This window comes from Stomoxys calcitrans, chromosome 1 (assembly GCF_963082655.1).
Source record: "Stomoxys calcitrans chromosome 1, idStoCalc2.1, whole genome shotgun sequence".
NCBI classification, from domain to species: Eukaryota; Metazoa; Arthropoda; class Insecta; order Diptera; family Muscidae; genus Stomoxys; species Stomoxys calcitrans.
This window is the reverse complement of record NC_081552.1, coordinates 98,727,561-98,755,083: the sequence shown is the minus strand read 5'-3', so window position 1 is coordinate 98,755,083 and position 27,523 is coordinate 98,727,561. Positions and strand designations below refer to the sequence as shown.

The 27,523-nt window shown below is 38.0% G+C and overlaps 1 protein-coding gene across 1 annotated transcript in view; it reads left to right on the top strand.

The window, feature by feature from the left end:
• Positions 1-3,467: 3,467 nt before the first annotated feature.
• LOC106095180 (venom acid phosphatase Acph-1) overlaps positions 3,468-27,523 on the top strand; it is a 167,428-nt gene continuing 143,372 nt past the window's right edge. The window contains exon 1 of the mRNA XM_059371054.1: positions 3,468-3,666. The gene's annotated coding sequence lies outside the window, so the exon portion shown is untranslated. The remainder of the gene's footprint in view (positions 3,667-27,523) is intronic.

Sequence of the window (27,523 nt, the reverse complement as noted above, 5' to 3'; positions counted from 1 at the left end):
TAAAATAATACAAAGGATTAATATGAGAATGAAAAACACATCTACAATGAAAAGAATTATTTCATGCGCATTGGTTAAATCTGAACGGACTAGAAGTCGCGATTTTGCCAAAATGTTGTCCAGATGCATTACCGCAAAGTAAATATTTCAGATATATTATTCCATCAATTGTGTTGATTTGAGTTCAAAATATCTTTCACGATAGTTCGTCATATGCACTGAGCAAAGAATAATTTAGTTTAATTTATTTAACGTTGAACCATAACGAAGTTTATTTGATGCAATTATATTTTAGATCTACATAAACTAAAAATTAATAAAAATGTCTATAGTTCAAGTTCAACTTTAATCGAAAGTAATTTTTTTTAACTATTGGGTCACTTTTTTTTAGTGTAGTCCAAATCAGACGAGCATATATATGGGAACTATATTTAAATCTAAGCCGATATCTATGAAATTCGCTAATAATTACGAGCCTTATAAAAGAATCACTCGTGCGAGATTTCGTGAAAATCGGTTTGCAAATACCGATATAATTGCAATTGTAATACAAATCGGACGAACATATCTATGGGAGCTATATCTAAATCCGAGCCGATTTCTGTGAAATTCTTTTATAATGCTGAGACTTATAAGAGACCCTCTCGTTCAAGATTTCATGAGAATCTGTTCACGATATAATTGCAATTTTAGGCCAAATTGGACGAAGATATATATGGGAGCTATATCCAAATCTCAACCATTTTGTTTTTCAATAGGCTTCGTCTCTAGACCTAAGAAAATGCTTGTGCCAAATTTGAAGACGATCGGATGAAAATTGCGACCTGTACTTTGCACACAAATTAACATGGACAGACGGACGGACATAACCAAATCGAATCAGAAAGTGAGTCGATTGGTATACTTATCAATGGGTATAGCTCTCTTCCTTCTATGTGTTACAAACAAATTTACTAAGTAATAATACCCTGTACGACAGTAGTGTTGTAGGGTTTAAATATGCCTTTTCAACCGTGCAACTTGGACAATTGTTTTATGGAAAGGTGTACATAATTCGTCACCGAATTCAATTGTTATAGGAGCTTTTTATATAATTCTGCATTCATTTTCGTTAGAACAAAACGTATTTGCAACTTTCCAAGTGTTCCAAATGCACCAAGTAGCAACAGGGATCCATTGTTTTGGTTGCAGCACTCTTGTCGAGGGTGCTGATAATCTCCTCCAGAATTTATGATGACCTTTAGGCTTATTTCATCACTAAGTTCTACAAAATTCGTGTGTCTTTATAGAGCTGAGTTTGGGAAGTTTTTGAACATTGCATTGCTATAAAAGGCCAACATATTACTTCAATATTTATTGGATATGTTATCTGGAAACAGATAGATTCAATTCGTAATGTATTTGTTTCCAACTCATGTTTTTATTAGCTGCTAATTGTCGAATATGCACTTTTGTCTATGGCTTATGTACATCCACTCCGTTTAACGCTGGTATGGTTGACAGAGCGTTAACAAAAAGCTACTGTATTGCAGTGTGGATTGACTAATGTTATAATTTCCAATATCTTTTTAGCAACTCATCTTATTTCAATAACCATTTCGAGCCCCATCGTCGGAATCCCAAAAATATACAAATGGAAATTTTATTAAAAAGTAGGTTGATTCTCACCAATTGCTATATATTTCACAGTAATCACCGAAAAAAACTGGAAATTGTTGGCTTTTTAGCTCCTATAACTTACATTTTTACTAATGCACATATAAATGTTTTTTATGGAAATTTTAAACTTCCACAGAAATTAAGAATAACGGTATTTTTGATGAAACTGAAACAGAGAATTGGTAATGGAATGGAAAAAGGTTCAATGTATTGAACGCAAACTTTCGAAGGAGTAAAGCTAGCCGCTTGAAGTTTTGCAAAAATACTTCTTATAGGTGTAGGTCGGTTGGTATTGTAAATGGGCCAAATCGGTCAATGTTTTGATATAGCTGCCATAAAAACCCAACTTGGGTCTTGACTTCTTGAGTCTCTAGAGTGCGCAATTCTTATCCGATTTTATTGAAATTTTGCACGTGGTGTTTCAGTAGCACACTCAACAACTACGCTAAATATGGTTTACATCGGTCCATGTTTTGATATAGCTGCCATATAAACCGAACTTGGGTCTTGATTTCTTGAGCCTCTAGAGGGCGCAATTCTTATCCGATTTGGCTGTAATTTTACACGTGGTGTTTTGGTACCACTTTCAACATTTATGCGAAGTATCGTCCAAATCGGTTCATACCCTGATATAGCTGCCATATTAACCGATCTGAGATCTTGAGTTCTCATCCGACTTGGCACAAATGTTGTACAACGGCTTCTCCCATGGCGTTCAACATACGTGTGCAATATGGTCTGAATCGATCTATAGCTTGACACAGCTCCCATATAATCCGATCTCCCGATTTTGCTTCTTGAGCCCCGAATCGGACTATAACTTGATATAACTCCTCCTCCGTCCATATTCATTATTCTTTGTTTGCCTAAAAAGAGATACTGCGCAAAGAACTCGGCAGATGCGATCCATGGTGGAGGGTATATAAGATTCGGCCCGGCCGAACTTAACACGCTCTTACTTGTTCGGTATAGCTGCTATGGTGGCATAAATTATACATTTTTCAGCGGGTTATGACGAAAGGTGGTTTTCATATATACCCGAGGTGGAGGGTATCCAAAGTTCGGCACGGTCGAACTTAACACCATTTTACTTGTTTTTTAAATAAAGCAGTAGAACTGAAATTATACAGATCACCATTTTGTCCTTCAATAATTTTTGATTCAATTTGTATTCCTTACAAAATATACATATTCTGGATATTCTTATTGTTGTAGGTCGTTCGGAACTGCAAATGAGCTATATCGGTTCAAATTTCGATATAGTTTATTACCTTATATGGCTGACTTATATAGTAAACCCAAGAAGTTTCCTGCGGTCCCCAAAAGCTTAAATTATACACTGATTTGGCAATAATGTACGTATACGTTCTTCATCTAAATTCATATTTTTAGCAGAATCTATGGATCCGGCCGAACTAAACATGTTTTTAATTGTTTCAAATTCTTCTCTTTCCCGAAGTGTTCTTATGGGGTATCTTCTCCCATCCTCACACCTTTTTCTGAATGAGACTGCAGTAGATTTTTTTTATCGAATTCCACAAACTCAAATAGTCTTTTGTCATATCTCTGTGAGGCGGGCAATACAAGGTATTATCAGATTATTATAACAATAACAATAACTGCTACAACACAATGCGATGACAAAAACAGGCCAACGTCTCATTCTAGTCTAGTGAACGCGCCTGATGACTCTGAGTGCAGTTACATGGTTTAGAGTAGAGAAAAAGACGTGATATCTTAAAAAGAAACAAAGTGTTATTTTTTATTATCTTGAAAAATATCAAATAAAATTGCGGGCCTTGGCAAATAAAAGCCGCCATAATTCAAACACAGAAAATAGAATATAATTAACGAAATTAATCTTGCACAGTGTATTGTGAAAAAAAAAATTCTCAGAACTGGAAAAAAAATGAAAAATTAAAGAAATCGTGGAAGAAGAAGAAAATGAAGAAATATTGGAAAAAATTTTATGAGTTTGCAAAATTGAGTTATGCTCTTAATTAAAAGGTATCGCAAAATGCAAATTTGAAAGTCAGTAACAATTCCAGCTGATCAGAAATCTTAATAATGGGTCTAGGTCTTCTTCTTCATAGTGTTTTCAAACAAATGCAAAATGTTACCATACCCTGGCTTACTGTAGTAGTAAGTAACATCTGATGTGTCTAAAAATTATAGGATAGAAATATCTTCACATAATCCGTACTGTAGAATGGAGTACTACATTCGGCAAGTCATTTATGAAACCCCACAACTCACATTAGTTTTCGGAAAAAATGCAGAAACAAATTTTTCTTTTTGTATCCTGACAATAAGGTTCGATTTTATCCATTTTAATAGCGAAGAACTGTATCCTGTATAATGGAACTTATATTAGTTAACTATCTACAGTTTATCTTTTCGTTGATTGATCTATTCAATCGAATTGTGTTTAGTACAGGTCTCCTGTTATCGTTTGACCCGACTTCAATGTCGTGGATTTTCGCCTTGTTTTGGATTATCGTAATGTATACATTTTTTTATCACCGGTAACAATATGATCCCAAAGTATGTAAGAAGGTTACAGAAACAAGTATAAACGTGCTAAGTTCGGGCCGAATCTTGGAAACCCACTACCATAGATTGTCCTAAAAATGAAAACAAACGAACCATCACCATGGATTCGGCTTAAATTAAAATTTCTGGCAAATCGACCAAAAATTTTATTCGTAGAAAGGGAAATTAGGAAAACACTATGTGCGAAATGTCACCTAAAGCTGATTGGAGCTATATCAGGTTTGTACCGATCTGACCATTCTTTTAATGGAAGCTACTTTCAAATATTAACCTATTTGACGCATTTGCAATCCCCAACGACTTATAACAATAACAAGTATCTGTGCAAAGTTTCAAGCGGATATCTTAATTAATTTGACTGATATCGTGATTTCAATAGACGGATGGACATTGCTAATTCGACTTAGAATTTCAAGATGATCGACAGGGGTCAGAGTTTAGCATGTCCGTCCATAACTCCAAAAGCCTTGATTCAAATCCCGGCCGCAACATCAACAAAAATTTGCATCCAACCCTCAAATTGATATGTGAGCAGTTTGGTCCTGTCAAATTTGTTTGTTGGTATAAAAATATGTGTAAATCCTTTGGCGTCTATCGAAAACTGATTTATTTTGACAGATGCTTACCCTCCAAAACAACATATTTGCTATTATTGACAAAAACTATATGCGACTGTAGTGCCAAAATGCTAATATTCATTTTTATATATGGGTTGCCCAAAAAGTAATTTGCGGATTTTTTAAAAGAAAGTAAATGCACTTTTAATAAAACTTAGAATGAACTTTAATCAAATATACTTTTTTACTAAAGCAAGCTAAAAGTAACAGCTGATAACTGACAGAAGAAAGAATGCAATTACAGAGTCACAAGCTGTGAAAAAATTTGTCAACGCCGACTATATGAAAAATCCGCAATTACTTTTTGGGCAACCCAATACAATACCACCCATATGATAATAGTAGTGGTTTATCGGTAGTGAGTTCCATTCTGTCCTTGCTTTTGTAAAGTGTCGATTTTTATACCCTCCACCATAGAATGGGGGTATACTAATTTCGTCATTCTGTTTGCGACACCTCGAAATGTGCGTCTAAGACCCCATGAGGTATATATATTTTTGATCGTCATGTGATTTTAAGTCGATCTAGCCATGTCCGTCCGTCTGTCTGTCGAAAGCACGCTAACTTTCGAAGGCGTAAAGCTAGCCGTTTGAAATTTTGCACAAATACTTTTTATTAGTGTAGGTCGGTTGGTATTCTAAATGGGCCAAATCGGTCCATGTTTTGATATACCGATCTTGGGTCTTGACTTCTTGAGCCTCTAAAAGGCGCAATTCTTATCCGATTTTATTGAAATTTTGCACGTGGTGTTTTAGTATCACTTCGACGAACTACGCTAAGTATAGTTTAAACGGGTCCATGTTTTGATATAGCTGCCATATAAACCGATCTTGGGTCTTGACTTCTTGAGCCTCTAGAGGGCGCAATTCTCCTCCGATTTAACTGAAATTTTGCATGTCGTCTTTTGGTATCACTATCGGTTAATAATCTGGTATAGCTGTCATACAAACCCATCTTGGATCTTGATTTCTTGAGCCAATAGAGCGCGCAATTCTTATTCGATTTTGCTGAAATTTTGCATGAGGTGTTCTGTTGGGACTTCCAATAACTGTACTAAGTATGGCGTAAATCGGTATAGAACCTGATATAGCTGCCTTGACCTCTTGAATGTCTAGAGGGCGCAATTCTCATCCGATTTGGCTGAAATTTTGTACAACAATTTCTCTCGCAACCATCAACATACGTGTCTAATATAGTCTGAATCGATCAATAGCTTGATACAGCTCCCATATAAACCTTTCTCCCGATTTTGCTTCTTGAGCCCCTACAAGGCGCAATTCTTATCTGAATGAACTGAAATAATACACAATAACTTCTACAATGTTCAGCATTAATTTATGGTCCGAATCGAACTATAACTTGATATAGCTCCAATAGCATAACAGTTCTTAATCAATATTCTTTATTTGTCTAAAAGGAGATAATGCGCATAGAACTCGACGAATGCGATCAATGGTGGATAAGATTCGATGGTATATAAGATTCGACCCGGCCGAATATAGAACGCTCTTAATTGTTTTCATTATTCTTTGTTTGTCTAAAAAGAGATACAGCGCAAAGAACTTTAAATGCGATCCATGGTGGAGGGTATATTAATTTCGGCCCGGCCGAACTTAGCACGCTCTTACTTGTTTTGTTTTAATTACTGTAATTAATTTTCCTGAAAGTTCGTTATATTTGAGTTTTATTTAACAGAAATTTATCAATTTCAGCGCTTTAAGTTCAGTGAAACAAGTAGCACTCAGTTCAGCGGTTGAAATAGATATCAATGGCTCGATTTAAACCTACAACCAAGTGCAGTGATCAACTAAAGAGAATTTTCATCACCAATCAACAATATTAAATAAATTTAGATAAGATTGTCATGTAATTCGTGTAATCGAAGGACAAATTTCAAATAATGATATTGGATAAGACATTTGTTTATGACTTTTGAGCAAGTGACGAGTATTAGTTACGTAATTAGCGTTGATTAGCTGCTATAGCTCCGCTTAGTTAAGGAAGAATGATTTGGGATATGATCAGTAGGCTCGGAAATGAAAATCGTGAAGTAACAAGTAAAAATGTGCTAAGTTCGCCCGGGCGGAATGTTGGGAGCCCATCACCATAGATTGTCCTTAAAATGAACACAAACGATCTTATTGGAAGGGAACGTAGGACTTAACGTACAAAAATTCTATCAATTCAGCCAAAATTAAAGGATCTTGGATGATATCGGATGATTGGTTTGTATAGGATCTTTAATAGATTATACCCTGTTTTGGAGCTGAGTTGGTGGCGTGCTCCGATTACCAGAGAAGGGGTCGTGGATTCGATTCAGACAAGAAGCATTGGTCTTCCGCTACTGTGGTATCACAATGGACTTAACATTGTCTAAGGACTGTCGCTCTTACCTAACCTACCACATTATTGGTAGTTATAACAGAACAATACGCGCAAAATTTCTGCGAAATCGGACAACAATTCCGTTTTCCAGGGAGCTATATCATGTTATACACCGATATGGATCGTATTTCGTACAACTATTAGAAATCATAACAATCACAACACTAGAGTAAAATTTCATCCTTTGCGGCTTGCTGAGGCTCAATATGTCAAATCGGGAGATCGGTTATATTGAAAGTATTTCTGGTTAAATACCTATTTGGATCGTAGCTGGCACGCTTGTTGCAAGTAACAGAATACTCCGTTCAAAATTTCAGGTCAGTCGGGTAGCAATTGCGAATTCCAGGGGATCATGATAGCAAATCGGGAGATCGGTTTATACCAGGTTATGAACCGATTAAGACCATACCTATCACGGATATTGAAAACCAGAACACTACGTACAAAGTTTCAGCCAAATCGATAACAATAATGGTTTCCAGGCTCTACAAAATGTCAAATCTGGAGATCTGATCCAAATCTGGATCGATATGGGCCAATTTCAAATCTCCTACGATCTATTGGGCTGCCCAAAAAGTAATTGCGGATTTTTAATATAGTCGGCGTTGACAAATTTTTTCAACGGCTTGTGACTCTGTAATTGCATTCTTTCTTCTGTCAGTTATCAGCTGTTATTTTTAGCTTGCTTTAGAAAAAAGTGTAAAAAATGTATATTTGATTAATGTTCATTCTAAGTTTTATTAAAAATGCATTTACTTTCTTTTAAAAAATCCGCAAACACTTTTTGGGCAACCCAATACATAAATAGGAAGTATCTGTGTAAAATTGCAAGCGACTACCTTTACGCAATCGACCGCCATCATGACTTCCACAGGCGGACAATGCATCTAGATCGACTTAGGATGGTAAGTCGATCAAGTATAGATATACCTTATGGGGTCGCAAATCAACATCTTTTGGTGGTGGGTATAAAAATATTGTTCAAATGAAGTCGTGATTCATTAACATCTGTATATCCTTAGGTCAAACTAAAAGGCAAAGAGATGCAAGAGAGCTAAATGATTTTAAGGGCGCAAAAAATTGTGAAGGACCTGGACTAGGACAGGATGATACCTAGAGATCAGTCGTCATTTCAACCGCATTGGATAGTAAATACCTTATTGTGATTCCTGATTCCACCTGCCTGGCATGCAATTGAAGAGTTTGAAAATCTAAGCACGAGCTTTCCGGCCGGCCAAAATTTGTGATTATGCCCAAATCCGAAGGATGGAGGTATATTCATTTTGTCATTCTGTTTAGAACACATCGCAATATCTATTTACGACTCTATAAAGAATATATTCTTGATCTTGGTAAAAATCTAAGACGATCTAGCCACATCCGCCCGTCTGTCTGTTGAAATCACGCTACAGTCATTAAAAATAAGGATATTGAGCTGAAACTTTGCACAGATTCTTTAGGTTAAGTTCGAAGATGACTATATCGGACTATACTGATATAGCCCACATATAGACCGATCTGCCGTTTTAAGGTATAAGGCCTATTAAAGCCATGTTTATTATCCGATTTCGTTGAAATTTGAGTTGCGTTAAGACTCTTAACATTATTGGTCAATACGGCCCGGATAGGTTCAGAATCGGATATAACTACCGTACAGATCAATCTCTCGATTTAAAGTATTGGGCCCATTAATGGCGCATTTATCGTTCGATTTTAATGAAATTCAGGACAGTGAGTTGTGAAGGGACTATTGATATCCTTGTTCTATACGGCCTAGGTTCTCTCTCTCTCGATTTAAGATCTTGGGCCCATAACAGCCGCATTTACAGTCTGACTTCGCTGAAATTTGGGAAAGCGAGTTGTATTAGGCCCTTCGTCATTCCAGTTTAATACGGCCGAGATAGTTCCCGATTTGGACGTAGCTGCATTATAAACCGATCTCCGGATTTAAGTTTTTAGACCCATAAAATGTGAATTAAATAACCAATGTCGCTGAAATTCAGCGAAATTAGTTGTGTTAGGCCCCTCGACATTCGTACCGAGGCCATTCGATATAGCTGTCTTATATACTGATAAAAGCACATTTATTACTCGACTACGCTGAGATTTGACACAATAGGCTGTGTTAGGCGTTTCGACATTCGTGTTCAATATGGCCCAGATCGGTCTATAATTAGATATATAACTGCGATATAGACCGATCTCCCGATTTAAGGCCTTGGACCTTTCAAAATTGGCACAGTAAGCCCTTTTGAGCTCTTCGACATTCTTACCCTATATGGTTCAGATCGGTCTATATGTGGATATAGATGCTTTATACATATACCAAACTCCCGATGTAAGTTCTTAGGCTCATAAAAGATGCATTTTTTAACCGATACATTTGGTACAAAGAGTTTTGTTAGACCCTAACATAGCCTTCCTGAATATGGTGGAAATCGCACGATATTTAGATATAGCTGCTATAGGTTCATAATATATGCGTTTTTCACCGTACTATGACGAAATTTGGTTAATTTATATGTTCGAGCTGGGGGGTATCCAAAGTTCGGCCTGGGGGTATCCTAAGTTCGGCCCGGCCGAACCTAATACCTTTTTACTTGCTTTTAGTTTATTTTAGAAAGCTGTGCTAAGAAAAAATATATTTCTTTAAAAAATTAAATGTGGTTTCTACACTTTTTCTTTTAAATTTAATTTACTTGCAAATCTTATTACCTCCCAGTGTAATGCTTATTGCGTTATTTTATAATTAAGAATGTTATATCGTAAGACTAAAGGATGCGTGGAAGACTGCTTAACATGGGATCATGAATTAAAATCTCCTCTACCGACTCCTCGACCGACAAATTTAATAAAATTATTTTTACTCGACCCATCGGCGGAAAACAGTTGCCCTTCACTTAAATAGTAATAAAAGTTGGCAATACAAGAGCACACTCAATTTCTAGCACCTTGCATTATAGTAGGCCTTGAACACAGCATTTTGTTATCCATTGAAAATGCCACTAGTCACTCCAAGACAACTTCTAAGAATATTGCTAAATGGATGAGAGACAAATTTATTACATCATTGGTCTCTTCAGTTTGCTTCTTATACTCTGCACCACCACTGTGGTAAAGATGTTATAACTTTCAGAAATAATTTGCTACGCTAAGAAGTCGAAATGCTAGACCTATTGGTAAGTATACCGATCGGCTTAGAATCACTTCCTGATTCGTTTTAGCTATGTCTGTCAGTCGAAATGACGATAGCGTTCGATTTGGGTCATTTTATAAGCACATCCTAATTTAAATTAATATAGACATAAAGGTTGAAGTTAAATATTATTATAGTATTCCAAATTGGGAACAAAGTTTTTCAACACATTCCCTTAGTAATACCTTTATCCAGTTTAGGGATCGATTGTTATTATACCCTCCACCATAGGATGGGGGGTATACTAATTTCGTCATTCTGTTTGTGACTACTCGAAATATTCGTCTGAGACCCCATAAAGTATATATATTCTTGATCGTCGCGACATATTACGTCGATCTAGCCATGTCCGTCCGTCTGTTCGTCTGTCTGTCGAAAGCACGCTAACTTCCAAAGGAGTAAAGCTAGCTATTGTAAATGGGCCATATCGGTCCATGTTTTGATATAGCTGTCATATAAACCGATCTTGGGTCTTGACTTCTTGAGCCTCAAGAGGGCTCAATTCCCATCCGATTTGACTGAAATTTTCCACATAGTGTTTTAGTATCATTTCTAACAACTGTGTTAAGTATGGTTCATGCAAAATTTCATTTCAATCGGGTAAGAATTGCGCCTTCTAAAAGCTCAAGAAGTCAAGACCCAAGATCGGTCTATATGGCAGCTATACCAGGTTATGGACAGATTTGAACCATACTCCGCACAGTTGTTGGAAGTAATATCACAACACTATGTGCAAAATTTCAAATCGGACGAGAATTGCCCCTTCTAGAGGCTCAAGAAGTCAAGGCCAAGATCGGTTTATATGGCAACTATATCAAAACATGTACCAATTTGGCCCATTTACAATCCCGACCTACACCGATAAGAAGTGTTTGTGGAAAATTACAAGCGGCTAGCTCCAATCATTCAAAAGTTAGCGCGCTTTCGACAGACAGACGGACGGCTGGAAGGTCGGAGGGATGGAAATGACTAGTTCGACTCAAAATGTCACGAACCGATTTCTAGCAAACTATTAAGATATTATGGAAAATTGGCGAAAGTTGTACAAAGTTTTGAGATGATTGGTCAAAAATGCGCTTGCAGGGACCATAGGAGTGAAAATCGGGCGATTTGTATATATGAGAGCTATATCTACATCTGAACCGATTTATATGAATTTCACCAGCAATGTCGAGAGCCGTAAGAAAAAGCTTCCTGCAAAATTTCGAGATAGTCGGTTAAAAAATTATCCTTTTATTACTGCAAATCGGACGAACATATATAAGGGAGCTATATCTAAATCTGAACCGATTTTTTCCAATTTCAATATGTTTTGTGTTAAGGCCGGAAAACATGCCCGTGTCAAATTTGAAGACGATCAGTTGAAAACTGCGACCTATAGTTTGTGCATATGTTAACATGGACAGACGGACAGACAGACAGACGGACATAGCTAAATCGAATCAGAAAGTGATTCTGATTCGATCGGTATACTAATCAGTAAGTCTATCTCTCTTCTGGGTGTTTCAAACAATGTTATAAAACCATTTACCACAGAAGTGGTGGTAAATCAATACTGCTACACAGTAATAAGTGACTAAATTAATTAAATTAAAACAAGTAAAAGCGTGCTAAGTTCGGCCGGGCCGAATCTTATATACCCTCCACCATGGATCGCATTTGTCGAGTTCTTTTCCCGGCATCTCTTCTTATGGAAAAAAAGGATATAAGAAAAGATTTGCTGTGCTATTAGAGCGAGACCTGGAGACCTGTGTAAAATGTCTGCCAATTCGAATAAGAATTGCGCTGTTTGTGAGCTCAAAAAGTAAAATATGGAGATCGATTTATATGGGAGCTGTATCGGGCTATGGACCGATTCAGACCATAATAAACACGTATGTTGATGGTCATGAAAGAATCCGTCGTACAAAATTTCAGGCAAATCTGATAATAATTGCGACCTCTAGAGGCTCAAGAAGTCAAGATCCCAGATCGGTTTATATGGCAGCTATATCAGGTTATGAACCGACTTGTACTTTATTTGACACAGTTGTTGAAAGTAACAATAAAAAAACGTCTTGCGAAATTTCAGCCAAATCGGATAGGAATTGCGCCCTCTAGAGGCTCAAGAAGTCAAGACCCAAGATCGGTTCATATGACAGCTATATAAGGTTATGGACCGATTTTAACCATACTTGGCACAGTAATTGGATATCGTAACAAAACACGTTGTGCAAAATTTCATTCCAATCGGATAAGAATTGCGCACTCTAGAGGCTCAAGAAGTCAAGATCCAAGATCGGTTTATGTGGCAGCTATAACAGGTTATGGACCGATTTCAACCATACTTGGCACAGTTGTTGGATATAATAACGAAACACGTCGTGCTATATTTCATTCCAATCGGATAAGAACTGCGCTCTCTAGAGGCTCAAGAAGTCAAGACCCAAGATCGGTTTATATGGCAGCTATATCAAAACATGGACCGATATGGCCCATTTACAATACCAACCGACCTACACTAATAAGAAGTATTTGTGCAAAATTTCAAGCGGCTAGCTTTACTCCTTCGGAAGTTATTGTGCTTTCGACAGATAGACAGACGGACGGACGGACATGGCTAGATCGACATAAAATTTCACGACGATCAGACGAATATTTCGAGTACTTACAGTCAGAATGACGAAATTAGTATACCTCCCATCTTATGGTGGAGGGTATAACAAGTAAAAGCGTGCTAAGTTCGGCCGGGCCGAATCTTATATACCCTCCAACATGGATCGCACTTGTCGAGTTCTTTTCCGGTATCTCTTTTTAGAGGCTCAAAGCATAAAAGAAAAGAATTGCCTTGCTAATAGAATATAATGTTGCAGACCGCAGTAGAACATGTCTAAAATTTCAGCCAAATCAAATAAGTATTGAGCCTTTTAAGGGCTCAAAAAGTATAATAGGGAGATCGGTTTATAGAGGAGCTGTATCAGGCAAAAGACCAATTTAGACCAAATTTGACACGTATGTTGGAGTTCATGGAAGAAGCCGTTATACAAAATTTCAGCCAAACCGGATAATAATTAGGGCTTCTTAAGGTTCTAGAAGCCAAGATCCCAGATCGGTTTATATAACAGCTATATCAGGTTGTAAACCAATTTGAACCACATTTGGCATAGTTGTTGGAAGTCATAACAAAACACCTCATGCAATTTCAGCCAAATCGGATTGGAATCGCGACATCTAGTGGGTAAAAAGTCCAGAACCCAGATCGGTTAATATTGCAGCTATATCAAAACATGAACCGATATGGCTCATTTACAATCCCAACCGACCTACACTAATAAGAAATATTTGTGCAAAATTTCAAGCGGGTAGCTTTACTCCTTCGAAAGTTAGCGTGCTTTCGACAGACAGACGAACCGACATGGCTAGATCGACTTAAAATGTCATGACGGTCAAGAATATATATACTTTATGGGGCCTTAGACAAATATTTCGAGGGGTTACCTTCCACCATAGGATGGTGGAAGTAAAGGTAAAAACCACCCTAATTCTTTTTTTTACAACTCGCCCTTAAGTGGCCCATAAGGGGCTAAATATATTTGTAACACCTCGAAATATGCGTCAAAGACCCGATAAAGTATATATATTCTTGATCGTCATGACATTTTTAGTCGACCTAGCCATGTCCGTCCGTCCATTCGTCTGTCTGTCGTAAGCGCTAACTTTCGAAGGAGTAAAGCTAGCCGCTTGAAATTTTTCACAAATACTTCTTATACGTATGCTCGGTTGCGATTGTAAATTTGCTATATCGGTCTATGCTTTGATATGGCTGCCATATAAACCGGTATTGGATCTTGACTTCTTGAGCCACTAGAGGGCACAATTCTTATCCGATTAGGCTGAAATTTTGCATGAGGTATTTTATTATGACTTCCAACAACTGTGCTGAATGTGGTTGAAATAGGTCCATAACCGGGTATAGCTGTCATATAAACTTATCAGGGGTTTTGACTTCTTGAGCGTCTAGAGGGCGCAACTCCTATCCGAAATTTTGCATGACGTTTTTTGGTATGACTTCCAACAACTGCGATAAATATGGTTCAAATCGATCAATAACCTGAAATAATTGCCATATAAACCTATCTGGAATCTTGATCTTGAGCCCTCAGAGGGCGTAATTATTATCCGATTTGGCTGAAATTTTGTACAACGGCTTCTCTCATGACCTTCAACATTAAAGATTGTCTTCATCAGCTCGCATATAAACCGATCACTCTATTTTACTTCTTGAGCCCCTCAAGGGCGCAATTCTTACTCGAATTAGCTGAAATTTTAAACAATGACTTCTCTTTTGGTCTCCAACATTCAGTTCAAACATTGTGCGATTCGAACTATTATATCAATTTTTTCTTTTATCCTTTGTTTGCCTAAAAAGAGATATCGGGAAAAGAACTCGACAAATGCGATCTATGGTGGAGGGTATATAAGATTCGGCCCGGCTGAACTTTGCACGCTTTTACTTGTTACAACTACCTTAACTAAAAAATTTGTGAAGGTCAAAAAAATGTCAATAATTTTGTCTGTCAAGTCTCTTGTAGAGACTTACTTACGTTCTTCAACAAATAATGTCTTCGACTCAATACTTAAATTCGTTGAGAATTCACAGTTTCACATACAAATTTCGCAGCTGCTTTTTTCTAAGATTTATTATATCCTCCACCATAAGATGGGGGGTATACTAATTTCGTCATTCTGTTTGTAACTACTCGAAATATTCGTCTGAGACCCCATAAAGTATATATATTCTTGATCGTCGCGACATTTTATGTCGACCTGGCCATGTCCGTCCGTCTGTCCGTCCGTCCGTCTATCTGTCGAAAGCACAATAACTTCCGAAGGAGTAAAGCTAGCCGCTTGAAATTTTGCACAAATACTTCTTATTAGTGTAGGTCGGTTGGTATTTCTTATATCCTTTTTTCCTAAGAAGAGATGCCGGGAAAAGAACTCGACAAATGCGATCCATGGTGGAGGGTATATAAGATTCGGCCCGGTCGAACGTAGCACGCTTTTACTTATAAGAAAAGATTTGCTCTGCTATTAGAGCGATATCAAGATATGGTCCGGTTTGGACCACAATTAAATTATATTTATGTTGGAGACCTGTGTAAAATGTCAGCCAATTCGAAAAAGAATTGCGCCCTTTGGGGGCTCAAGAAGTAAAATGGAGAGATCGATTTATATGGGAGCTGTATCGGGCTATAGACCGATTCAGACCATAATAAACACGTATGTTGATGGTCATGAGAGGATTCGTCGTACAAAATTTCAGGCAAATCGGATAATAATTGCGACCTCTAGAGGCTCAAGAAGTCAAGATCCCAGATCGGTTTATATGACAGCTATATCAGGTTATGAACCGATTTGAACTATACTTGGCATAGTTGTTGAATATAATAACAAAACACGTCGTGCCAAAATTCATTCAAATCGGATAAGAATTGCGCCCTCTAGAAGCTCAAGAAATCAAGACCCAAGAACGGTTTATATGACAGCTATATCAGGTTATAGACCGATTTAAACCATACGTGGCACAGTTGTTGGATATCATGACAAAACACGTCGTGCGAAATTTCATTCCAATCGGATAAGAATTGCGCACTCTAGAGGCTTAAGAAGTCAAGACCCAAGATCGGTTTATATGGCAGCTATAGCAAGCTATAGCCGATTTGAACCATACTTGGCACAGTTGTTAGATATCATAACAAAACACGTCGTGCAAAATTTCATTCCAATCGAACAAGGATTGCGCACTCTAGTGGCTCAAGAAGTCAAGACCCAAGATCGGTTTATATGGCAGCTATATCAGGTTATGGACCGATTTGAACCATACTTGGCAGAGTTGTTGGATATCATAACAAAACACGTCGCGCACAAATTCATTCAAATCGGATAAGAATTACGCCCTCTAGAGGCTCAAGAAGTCAAGACCCAAGATCGGTTTATATGACAGCTATATCAAAACATGGACCGATATGGCCCATTTACAATACGACCTACACTAATAAAAAGAATCTGTGCAAAATTTCAAGCGGCTAGCTTTACTCCTTCGGAAGTTAGCGTGCTTTCGACAGACAGACGGACGGACGTTTCTTTGTAAGCAAACGAATCTGATAACCAATTGTCGGACCAAGTGCTAGGGGGAGCACCCCAAGCCCCAAAACACACCAAAATCGGACATATTTACCTTCCATGGCAATATGGGACTCAAATGAAAGGTATTTGCGAGTAGAATACGAATCTAATATCCAAATGTGGGACCACCTTTCTGGGGGTCCACCCCTTCCCCAAAACACCCCCCAAACTGGACTTATTTACTGACCACGAGAATATGGGGCTTAAATAAAAGATATTTGAATGTAGAATACGAATCTGATATCCAAATATGTGACCAAGTGTTTGGGGGCCGCCTCTCACCAAAAACATCCCCAAAGGGGACAAATTTACGACCATAGCAATATGGGGGTCAAATTAAAGGTATTTGGGAGTAAAGCACGAATCTTATATCAATATTCGGGAAAAGTGTCTATGGGGCCACGCCAACCCCACAACACCACCCAAATGGTAAGTATTTTCTGACTATTGCAATATGAGGCTCAACTAAGAGGGTTTTTAAAGTGGAACACGAACGAGATATATATTTTCAAAGCCAACTCACTGAGTGGCCGCCTATTCCCCAAAACACTCGCCAAGCCGGTCATGTTTGTCGACTATGGAAATATGGAGGGCTCAAATTAAAGGTATGTGGAGAGACCAACTGTCCAGCGGACGTCCCACCACCATAAAAACCCCCAAATAGGGAGTATTTGCTCACCAAGACATTTTGGGTCGTAAAGAGAGTGGAACTAAATATTCACAGTTTTTAGAGCCAATACCCCAATCCGGACATATTTGCTGACTTTTGCAATAAGGAGTTTAAATGGGATTAGAAAATGAATTTGATATCTAATTTTGAGGGCAATGGCAATATGGGGTTCAAATAAATGATATATGAGAATAGAGCACGTTGCTGATATATATTCCCGGCTTAGTGTTTGGGGGACCACTCCAATCCTCAAAACACCCCTAAATCGGGCATATTTACCAACCATGTCAATGCGGAGTTTAAATAAAAGGTAATGGGGGGTAGAGCAAGAGTTGAAACCCATTTTCGGGACCAATTTTCTGGGGGTCTACCCCTTTTCCGAAATACCCCACAAACAGCAATTTTTTAGGGACCATCGCAATATGGGGCTCAAATAAAGGTATTTGGGAGTATAATACGAATTTGAAATCCAAATGTAGGACCATGTATTTAGGGCATCATCCCTTTCCCAAAACACCCCAAAGGCAAAAATATTTCGACCATGGCATTATGTGGCTCAAATGAAAGGTATTTGAGATTAGAAAACGAATTTGATAATCTATTTTGGGGCTATGTGTTTGGGGAACGCCTCATCCTGTAAACTCCTCTTAAGCCAATGGTAATATGGGGTTTATATAAATGGTATTTGAGAGAAGATCACGATGCTGATATATTTTCAGTGCCAAGTATCTGGGGGACCACCTCTCCCCCGAAAACATCATTAAATCAGACATCGTGAGAATATCGAGCTGAAATAAAATATTTCAAGAATGATGTACACCTTACATCCAAACTTAAATTCGTAGACCAATAAAGATCATATGGGATTCAGATAAAGGCACTTATATTGTTAAACTGTTAGTCAAGTTTGCATGGTATTTCACAAAAAGATCTTTAATTGTCGAACATAAATACTACAAGGAAACTTTTGTTCCATATAAAGTAAAAGAAGGCGCAGCGGAGCGGGCCCGGTCAGCTAGTTTATGATAAAAAGCATCTACTAAATATCCTCTTTACAAACAACAAGTAAAAGCGTGCTAAGTTCTGCCGGGCCGAATCTTATATACCCTCCACCATGGATCGCATTTGTCGAGTTGTTTTCCCGGCATCTCTTCTTAGGCTAAAAAGGATATAAGAAAAGAGTTGCTCTGCTATTAAAACGATATCAAGATATGTTCCGGTTCGGACCATAATTAAATTATATGTTGGAGACCTGTGTAAAATTTCAGCCAATTCGTATAAGAATTGCGCCCATTGGGGCTCACGAAGTAAAATAGAGAGAACGATTTATATGGGATCTGTATCGGGCTATAGACCGATTCAGAACATAATAAACACGTTTGTTGATGGTCATGAGAGGATCCGTCGTACAAAATTTCAGGCATATCGGATAATAATTGCGACCTCTAGGGGTCAAGATCCCAGATCGGTTTATATGGCAGCTATATCAGGTTATGAACCGATTTGAACCTTATTTGACACAGTTGTTGAAAGTAAAAATAAAATACGTCATGCAAAATTTCAGCCAAATCGGATAGGAATTGTGGCCTCTAGAAGCTGAAGAAGTCCAGTCTCCAGATCTGTTTATATGGCAGCTATATCAGGTTATGAACCGATTTAAACCATACTTGGCACAGTTGTTGGGTATCATAACAAAACACGTCGTGCGAAACTCCATTCCAATCGGATAAGAATTGCGCCCTCTAGAGGCTCAAGAAGTCAAGACCCAAGATCGGTTTATATGGCAGCTATATCAGGTTATGAACCGATTTGAACTATACTTGGCACAGTTATTGAATATAATAACAAAACACGTCGTGCAAAATTTCATTTCAATCGGATAAGAATTGCGCACTCTAGAGGCTCAAGAAGTCAAGACCCAAGATCGGTTTATATGGCAGCTATATCAGGTTATAAACCGATTTGAACCATACTTGGCACAGTTGTTGGATATCATAACAAAACACGTCGGGCAAAATTTCATTCTGATCGGATAAGAATTACGCACGCTAGAGGCTCATGAAATCAAGACCCAAGATCGGTTTATATGGCAGCTATATCAGGTTATGAACCGATTTCAACCATACTTGGCACAGTTGTTGGATATCATAACAAAACACGTCGTGCAAAATTTCATTCCAATTGGAAAAGAATTGCGCACTCTAAAGGCTCAAGAAGTCAAGACCCTAGATCGGTTTATATGGCAGCTATATCAAAACATGGACCGATATGGCCCATTTACAATACCAACCGACCTACACTAATAAGAAGTATTTGTGCAAAATTTCAAGCGGCTAGCTTTACTCCTTCGGAAGTTAGCGTGCTTTCGACAGACAGACGGACGGACGGACGGACAGACGGACGGACATGGCTAGATCGACATAAAATGTCGCGACGATCAATAATATTTATACTTTATGGGGTCTCAGACGAATATTTCGAGTAGTTACAAACAGAATGACGAAATTAGTATACCCCCCATCTTATGGTGGAGGGTATAAAAATGATAAAATTAAGGTATTTAAGCAAATTTTTTTAAATAAAGACAAATTAAGGAAAGTACCTTTTTTCAAAAAGATGCAATAAATACACTTTTGATACACTCCACCATAGGTAACACCTCGAAATATGCATCTAAGACTCCATAAGGTATATATATTCTTGATTTGAAGTCGATCTAGCCATGTCCGTCCGTCCGTCTGTCTGTCGAAAGCACGCTAAAATTCGAAGGAGTAAAGCTAGGCGCTTGAAATTTCGCATAAATACTTTTTTTTAGTGTAGGTTGGTTGGGGTTGTAAAAGGGCCTAATCAGTCCATGTTTTGATATAGCTGCCATATAAGCCGATCTTTTGTCTAGACTGCTTGAGCCTCTAGAGGGCGCAATAATCTTCCGATTTGACTGAAATTTTGAATGAAGTGTTTTGTTATGATATTAAGTATGGTGCAAATTGGTACATAACCTGATATAGCTGCCACATAGATCGATCTGGGATCTTGGCTTTTTGAGCCTCTAGAGGGTGCAATTTTCATCCGATCTGGCTGCAATTTTGTACAACGTCTTCTCCCGTGACCTTCAACATTCATGTCCAATATGGTCTTAATCGATATATAGCTTGATAACGCTCCCATATAAACCGATTTCCCGGTTTTGCTTCTTAAGCCCCTACAAGGCGCAATTCTTATGGACTAAAATATATCACAATGACTTCTACAATTTTCAGCATTTAATTGTTTGCCTAAAGCATTGTTTACCTAAAAAGAGATACTGCGCATAGAACTCCACGAATGCGAGTCATGGTGTAGGGTATACAAGATTCGAATCACGCTCTTACTTGCTTCACATTTTTGTATTTCCAAACTGTATAAAGTTTAACTGAATAATCAGATGTGAACCGTTGTTGCGGCAAAGTTGTAGTAAATTTGTCACAAATCCAAATCATACATACAAGTGCCTTCCTTAATTTCAAAGTACAAAGCAGATCAAGGTCAAAATTGGAAAAAAATTTTAAAGTTGAATATCTCCAATACCAGTAGAGATATCGCATACCTCAAGCAGGATTTTTTTAGGAATTTTTGAGCACTATCCAGCAAAAGAATTTTGATAATCGGACCACAAATGAGGACTTGGCAACCCCAACAAATTTTCGGAGTACCAAGGTGACCAACTTTAGGTGCCTGCCAAGATGCGCCCGGACCACCTAGGATCTTGAAATTTTGCACACGAACTTGCTCAGCTCTAACCATTCCAAATTTCAAAGAGATATCTCTACCTGTTCTCACTCAGAATATTTTTATACCCACCACCGAAGGAAGGGGGTATATTCATTTTGTAATTCCGTTTGCAACACATCGAAATATGCATTTCCGACCCTATAAAGTATATATATTCTTGATCAGCGTAAAAATCGATCGAAAAGACGATCTAGACATGTCCGTCCATCTGTCCGTCTGTCTGTTGAAATCACGCTACAGTCTTCAAAAATAGAGATATTGAGCTGAAATTTTGCACAGATTCTTTTTTTGTTCATAAGCAGGTTAAGTTCGAAGATGGGCTATATCGGACCATATCTTGATATAGCCCCCATATAGATCGATCCGCCGATTTAGGGTCTTAGGCCCATAAAAGCCACATTTATTATCCAATTTTGCTGAAATTGGGGACAGTGAGTTGTGTCGACATCTTTCGTAAATTTGGCTCAGATCGGTCCAGATTTGGATATAGCTGCCATATAGACCGATCCTCCGATTAAGGGTCTTAAGCCCATAAAAGCCACATATATTATCCGATTTTGATGAAATTTGGGACAGGGAGTTGTGTTCGGCCCTTTGACTTCTTTCGTTAATTTTGCCTAGATCGGTTCAGATTTGGATATAGCTGCCATATAGACCGATCCTCCGATTTCGGGTCTTAGGCCCACAAAAGATCGGTCTAGATTTGAATATAGCTGCCATATAGACCGATCTCTCGATTTAAGGTTTTGGGCCCATAAAAGAGGCATTTACTGTCCGATTTCGCTTAAATTTGGGACAGTGCTTTAAGTTAGGCTCTTCGACATGTTTATGCAACTTGGCCCAAATCGGTCCAGATTTGGATATAGCTGCCATGTACACCGATATCTCGATTTAAAGTCTTGGCCCCATAAAATTCGCATTTATAATCCGATATCACTGAAATTTGACAAAGTCTTATGTTAGGCTTTTCGACATCCGTGTCGTATATGGTTCAGATCGGTTTATTTTTAGATATATCTACTGTACTTATTAGTATTTGGTCCAAATCGGAACATATTTTAATATAACTGATATGGGACATAAGTTATGAATTTTTCACCGAATTTTGTGGAAAGGCGGTTTACATATATACCCGATGTGGTGGGTATCCAAAGTTCGGCCCGGCCGAACTTAATGCCTTTTTACTTGTTTTTTTAGTATTTTTCGATTTTCTCCTTCGAGATAAAGTCTCATATAGCCCATCTTCTTACTCTCCAAAGGGATGTCACACTGCGACACGCCGTTCGGACTCGGCAATAAAAAGGACTAACGTAACCATTGAGCTTAAAACTTTAATCGGACTGCACTCATTGATATGCGGGAAGTTTGCCTCTGTTCCTTAGTGTTGTGTTATGACTTCCAACAACTGTGCCAAATACGGTCTAAGTCGGCCTATAACCTGATATAGCTCCCATATAAACTGATCTCCCGATTTCATATAGTGCTCTGTTGTGACTACCAACAAAATACTTAATAACTTAATGCATTTTATCTAAAAATTCAATTACAGATTAAGATAAATGTAGTTTTCTTTGTCCTGTAACAAAAGGGTAAGAACTTAGAAGTAATCTGTTTAGAAGATCTGCGTTTGTCAAAATGTAACGGTGGAGGGTCCGCCCCTTCCGTTATCAATAAATTGTAAAGCTTCTTCCTACTTCCTGACCACATTCGTAATCTACTCCAGAATACCTTTCATTTGAGTCCCTTATTGATTTCAAATAAACCTATTTAAAGTGGTTTTGGGAGCTGGGGCCCTGGTACTTGGACCCAACATTTATTATGAAATTCGTACTCTACTTTTTAATACCTTTCATTTGTATCCCATATTGTCCTGATCGGTCTACTTTTATTTTTGGGTAGTACTTTTGGGATAAGGGGAAGCGTCCAACCCCCTCCCGATATCAAAAAATTATATAGCCTACGTTTCCTTCCAGACCAAGCTACACAATCTGCGAAAAAAAATCGGTTCAGTCGTTTTTGAGTCTATACGGAACAAACAAACAAAAATGGAATTTTTATATAAGACTAGCAGAACCCGGCCCGCTTCGCTGCGCTTCCTTTTACATCATGTGAATTATAACTTTCTTTTCATTAGTCTTCTTTGAATTCACTAAGCTACGTACATATTTTGCGGCCATGTTTTTTAGACTATTGTGAAAGCTTGTCCAAGGGTAAGAGGGTTAAAAAATAAAACCGAAAACACTCTCCTGTACCTCTCGCGCTCTTTTTATACCCTCCACCATAGGATGGTGACGATACTAATTTCGTCATTCTGATTGTAACTACTCGAAATATTCGTCTGAGACCCTATAAAGTATATATATTCTTGATCGTCGTGAAATTTTATGTCGATCTAGCCATGTCCGTCCGTCCGTCCGTCTGTCTGTCGAAAGCACGCTAACTTCCGAAGGAGTTAAGCTAGCCGCTTGAAATTTTGCACAAATACTTCATATTAGTGTAGGTCGGTTGGTATTGTAAATGGGCCATATCGGTCCATGTTTTGATACAGCTGCCATATAAACCGATCTTGGGTATTGATTTCTTGAGCCTCTAGAGTGCGCAATTCTTATCCGATTGGGATGAAATTTTGCACGCGAGTTTTGTTTTGATATCCAACAACTGTGCCAAGTATGGTTCAAATCGGTCTATAACCTGATATAGCTGCCATATAAGCCGATATTGGGTCTTGACTTCTTGAGCCTCTAGAGTGCGCAATTCTTATCCGATTGGAATATAATTTTGCACGACGTGTTTCGTTATTGTATCCAACAATTGTGCCAAGTATGGTTAAAATCGGTCTATAACCTGATATAGCTGTCATATAAACCAATCTGGGGTCTTGACTTCTTGAGCCTCTAGAGTGCGCAATTCCTATCCGATTGGAATGAAATTTTGCACGACGTGTTTTGTTATAATATCCAACAACTGTGCAAAGTATGGTTCAAATCGGTCCATAACCTGATATAGCTGTCATATAAACAGATCTGGGGACTTGACTTCTTGAGCTTCTAAAGGGCGCAATTCCTATTCGATTTGGCTGAAATTTCGCAAGACGTTTTTTATTGTTACTTTCAACAACAATGTCAAATAAAGTACAAGTCGGTTCATAGCCTGATTTAGCTGCCATATAAACCGATCTGGTATCTTGACTTCTTGAGCCTCTAGAGGTCGCAATTATTATCCGATTTGCCTGAAATTTTGTACGACGGATTCTCTCATGACCATTAACATACGTGTTTGTTATGGTCTGAATCGGTCTATAGCACGATACAGCTCCCATATAAATCGATCTCTCTATTTTACTTCTTGAGCCCCCAAATGGCGCAATTCTTATTCGAATTGGCTGACATTTTACACAGGTCTCCAACATAAATATAATTTAATTGTGGTCCAAACCGGACCATATCTTAATATCGCTCTAATAGCAGAGCAAATCTTTTCTTATATCCTTTTTTTTGCCTAAGAAGAGATGCCGGGAAAAGAACTCGACAAAAGCGATCCATGGTGGAGAGTATATAAGATTCGGCCCGGCCGAACTTAGCACGCTTTTACTTGTTCTTTGTTCAAATAATCTCTAACCCCTATAGATGGCACTGAATTTGTTGTTGGTGATGCTCGCTGTTGATTCTCATCACATTGTCATCGTTTTGTCTATTTTTGAATTCAATCGAATTTCTACTTATGTCGGCCTATCTAATGTCACCGTTGCGCATCTTCAAACAAACAAACAAACAAATGGATATATATATATATAGATTTAACAAATTTTTGTACCAAAATCGCGATATCACTTTTTTGATTTCTGTCAATGGGCGTCACCACTGTACAATGTCCTCTCAGGAGGACATTTTGCTACAGACAAACCAACTAACACACATTCTCCAAAAATGCATTGTTGTTCTTCTTAGCACTATAATTACCTAGTTGCGAAGAGAAAATACTTTTTTATACCCACCACCGAAGGATGGGGGTATATTCATTTTGTCATTCCGTTTGCAACACATCGAAATATCCATTTCCGACCCTATAAGGTATATATATTCTTGATCATCGTAAAAATCTAAGACGATCTAGACATGTCCGTCCGTCTGTCTGTTGAAATCACTCTACAGTCTTCAAAAATAGAGATAATGAGCTGAAACATTGCACAGGTTCTTTTTTTGTCCATAAGCGGGTTAAGTTCGAAGATGGGCTATATCGGACTGTATCTTGATACTTATCTTGATACTTATTAGTATTTAGTCCAAATCGGATCATATTTCGATATAACTGCTATGGGACATAAGGTATTCAATTTTCACCGGATTTTGATTAAAGGTGGTTTACATATATACTCGAGGTGGTGGGTATCCAAAGCTCGGCTCGGCCGAACTTAAAGTCTTTTTACTTGTTTCCATTACTACTCTTAATTCGCAGTAAAAGGGTTAAACCATTACTGAATAGTGTCCGTTTAATCGGATTGTTGTACCGACCAACAAAGGATGGGGGTATACTAATCTAGTCATTCTGTTTGTAATACCTTGAAGTATATACAGGGTGGCTGATGAAAGCCGCTACCAAAAAAAAATGTAATAACTTTTTTTCTATTTAATAATAATAATTTAATAATTAATTTAATTAATTAATTAATTAATTTAATTAATAATAATTTAATAATTAATTTAATAATTTAATTTAACATGAATAAAAGAAAAATGTATTCCATACACCGAAAAAAAAATGTAGCAATATTCATCATTGTAGCAATATTCATCAGCCACCCTGTATATTCTGGATCGTCTCGACATTCTGAGTCGATCTAGCTATGTCCGTCCGTCTGTCTAAATCACGATAGCCGTCGAACTTTCTTATTGGTGTAGCTCGTTGAGGATTGCAAATTGGCCACATCGGTTCAGATTTGGATATAGCTCCATATAAATTTTGGAACAAAGACTTGGGTAACGACTTTCAACATCCACACCCTATCAACAGATATAGCCCCCATATCCAAATACTAACCGATCTGAACGGATCGAAAAGCCAAATATAAGTCACTGCACCCAAAGAAATTAGTCTGCTGAAATATAATTAAAATTTTTAAATATTTGAATGAATTCTTAAGCAATTTTTGAACTTCCAAACAACATTTGCTACATATGAAAAAAAAAGAAGTTAAGTTCGGCCGGGCCGAACTTTGGATACACACCACCTCGGGTATATATGTAAACCACCTTTCATCAAAATTCGGTGAAAATTTCATATCTTATACTCATATACCTCATACCGATCTGAACTATATACGACACGGATGTCGAACATAAGTCACTGTGTTAAATTTCAGTAAAATCGGATTATAAATGCGCCTTTTATGGGGCCAAGACTTTAAATCGAGATATCGGTCTACATGGCAGCTATACTCAAATCTGGACCGATTTGGGCCAACTTGCATAAACATGTCGAAGAGCCTAACACAAAGCACTGTACCAAATTTCGGGCCCTAAACCTTAAATCGTGAGTTCGGTCTATATGGCAGCTATATTCAAATCTGGACCGATCTGAACAAAATTGAAGAAGGACGTCGAAGAGCCTAACCAAACTCACTGTCTCAAATTTCAGCGACATCGGACAATAAATGGCCCCAAAACCTTAAACCTAGATATCGGTCTATATGGCAGCTATATCCAAATCTGGACCGATCTGTGCGATATTGCAGGAGTATGTCAAGGGGTTTAACTTAACTCACTGTTCCAAATTTCGGCGACATCAGACAATGAATGAGCATTTTATGGGCCCAAAACCATAAATCAAGAAATCGGAGGATCGATCTATATGGCAGCTATATCCAAATCTGGACCGATCTGAGCCAAATTAAGGAAAGATGTCGATGGGCCTTGCACAATTCACTGTCCCGAATTTCATCAAAATCGGATAATAAATGTGGCTTTTGTGGGCCTAAGATTCTAAACCGGAGGATCGGTCTATATGGCAGCTATATCCAAATCTAGACCGATCTGGGCGAATTTAACGAAGGATGTCGAAGGGCCTAACACAACTCACTGTCGCAAATTTCAGCGAAATCGGATGAAAAATTTGGCTTTTATGGGCTTAAGACCCTAAATCGGCCGATTGGTCTATATGGGGGCTATATCAAGATATAGTCCGACATAGCCCATCTTTGAACTTAACCTGCTTATGGACAAAAAAAGAATCTGTGCAAAATTTCAGCTCATAATCTCTATTTTTAAAGACTGTAGCGTGATTTCAACGGACAGACGGACGGACATGTCTAGATCGTCTTAGATTTTAACGCTGATCAAGAATATATATACTTTATAGGGTCGGAAATTGATATTTCGATGTGTTGCAAACGGAATGACAAAATGAATATACCCCCATCCTTCGGTGGTGGGTATAAAAACAAGTTAATACGTGCTAAGTTCGGCCGGGCCGAATCTTATATTCCCTCCACCATGGATAGCATCTGTCGAG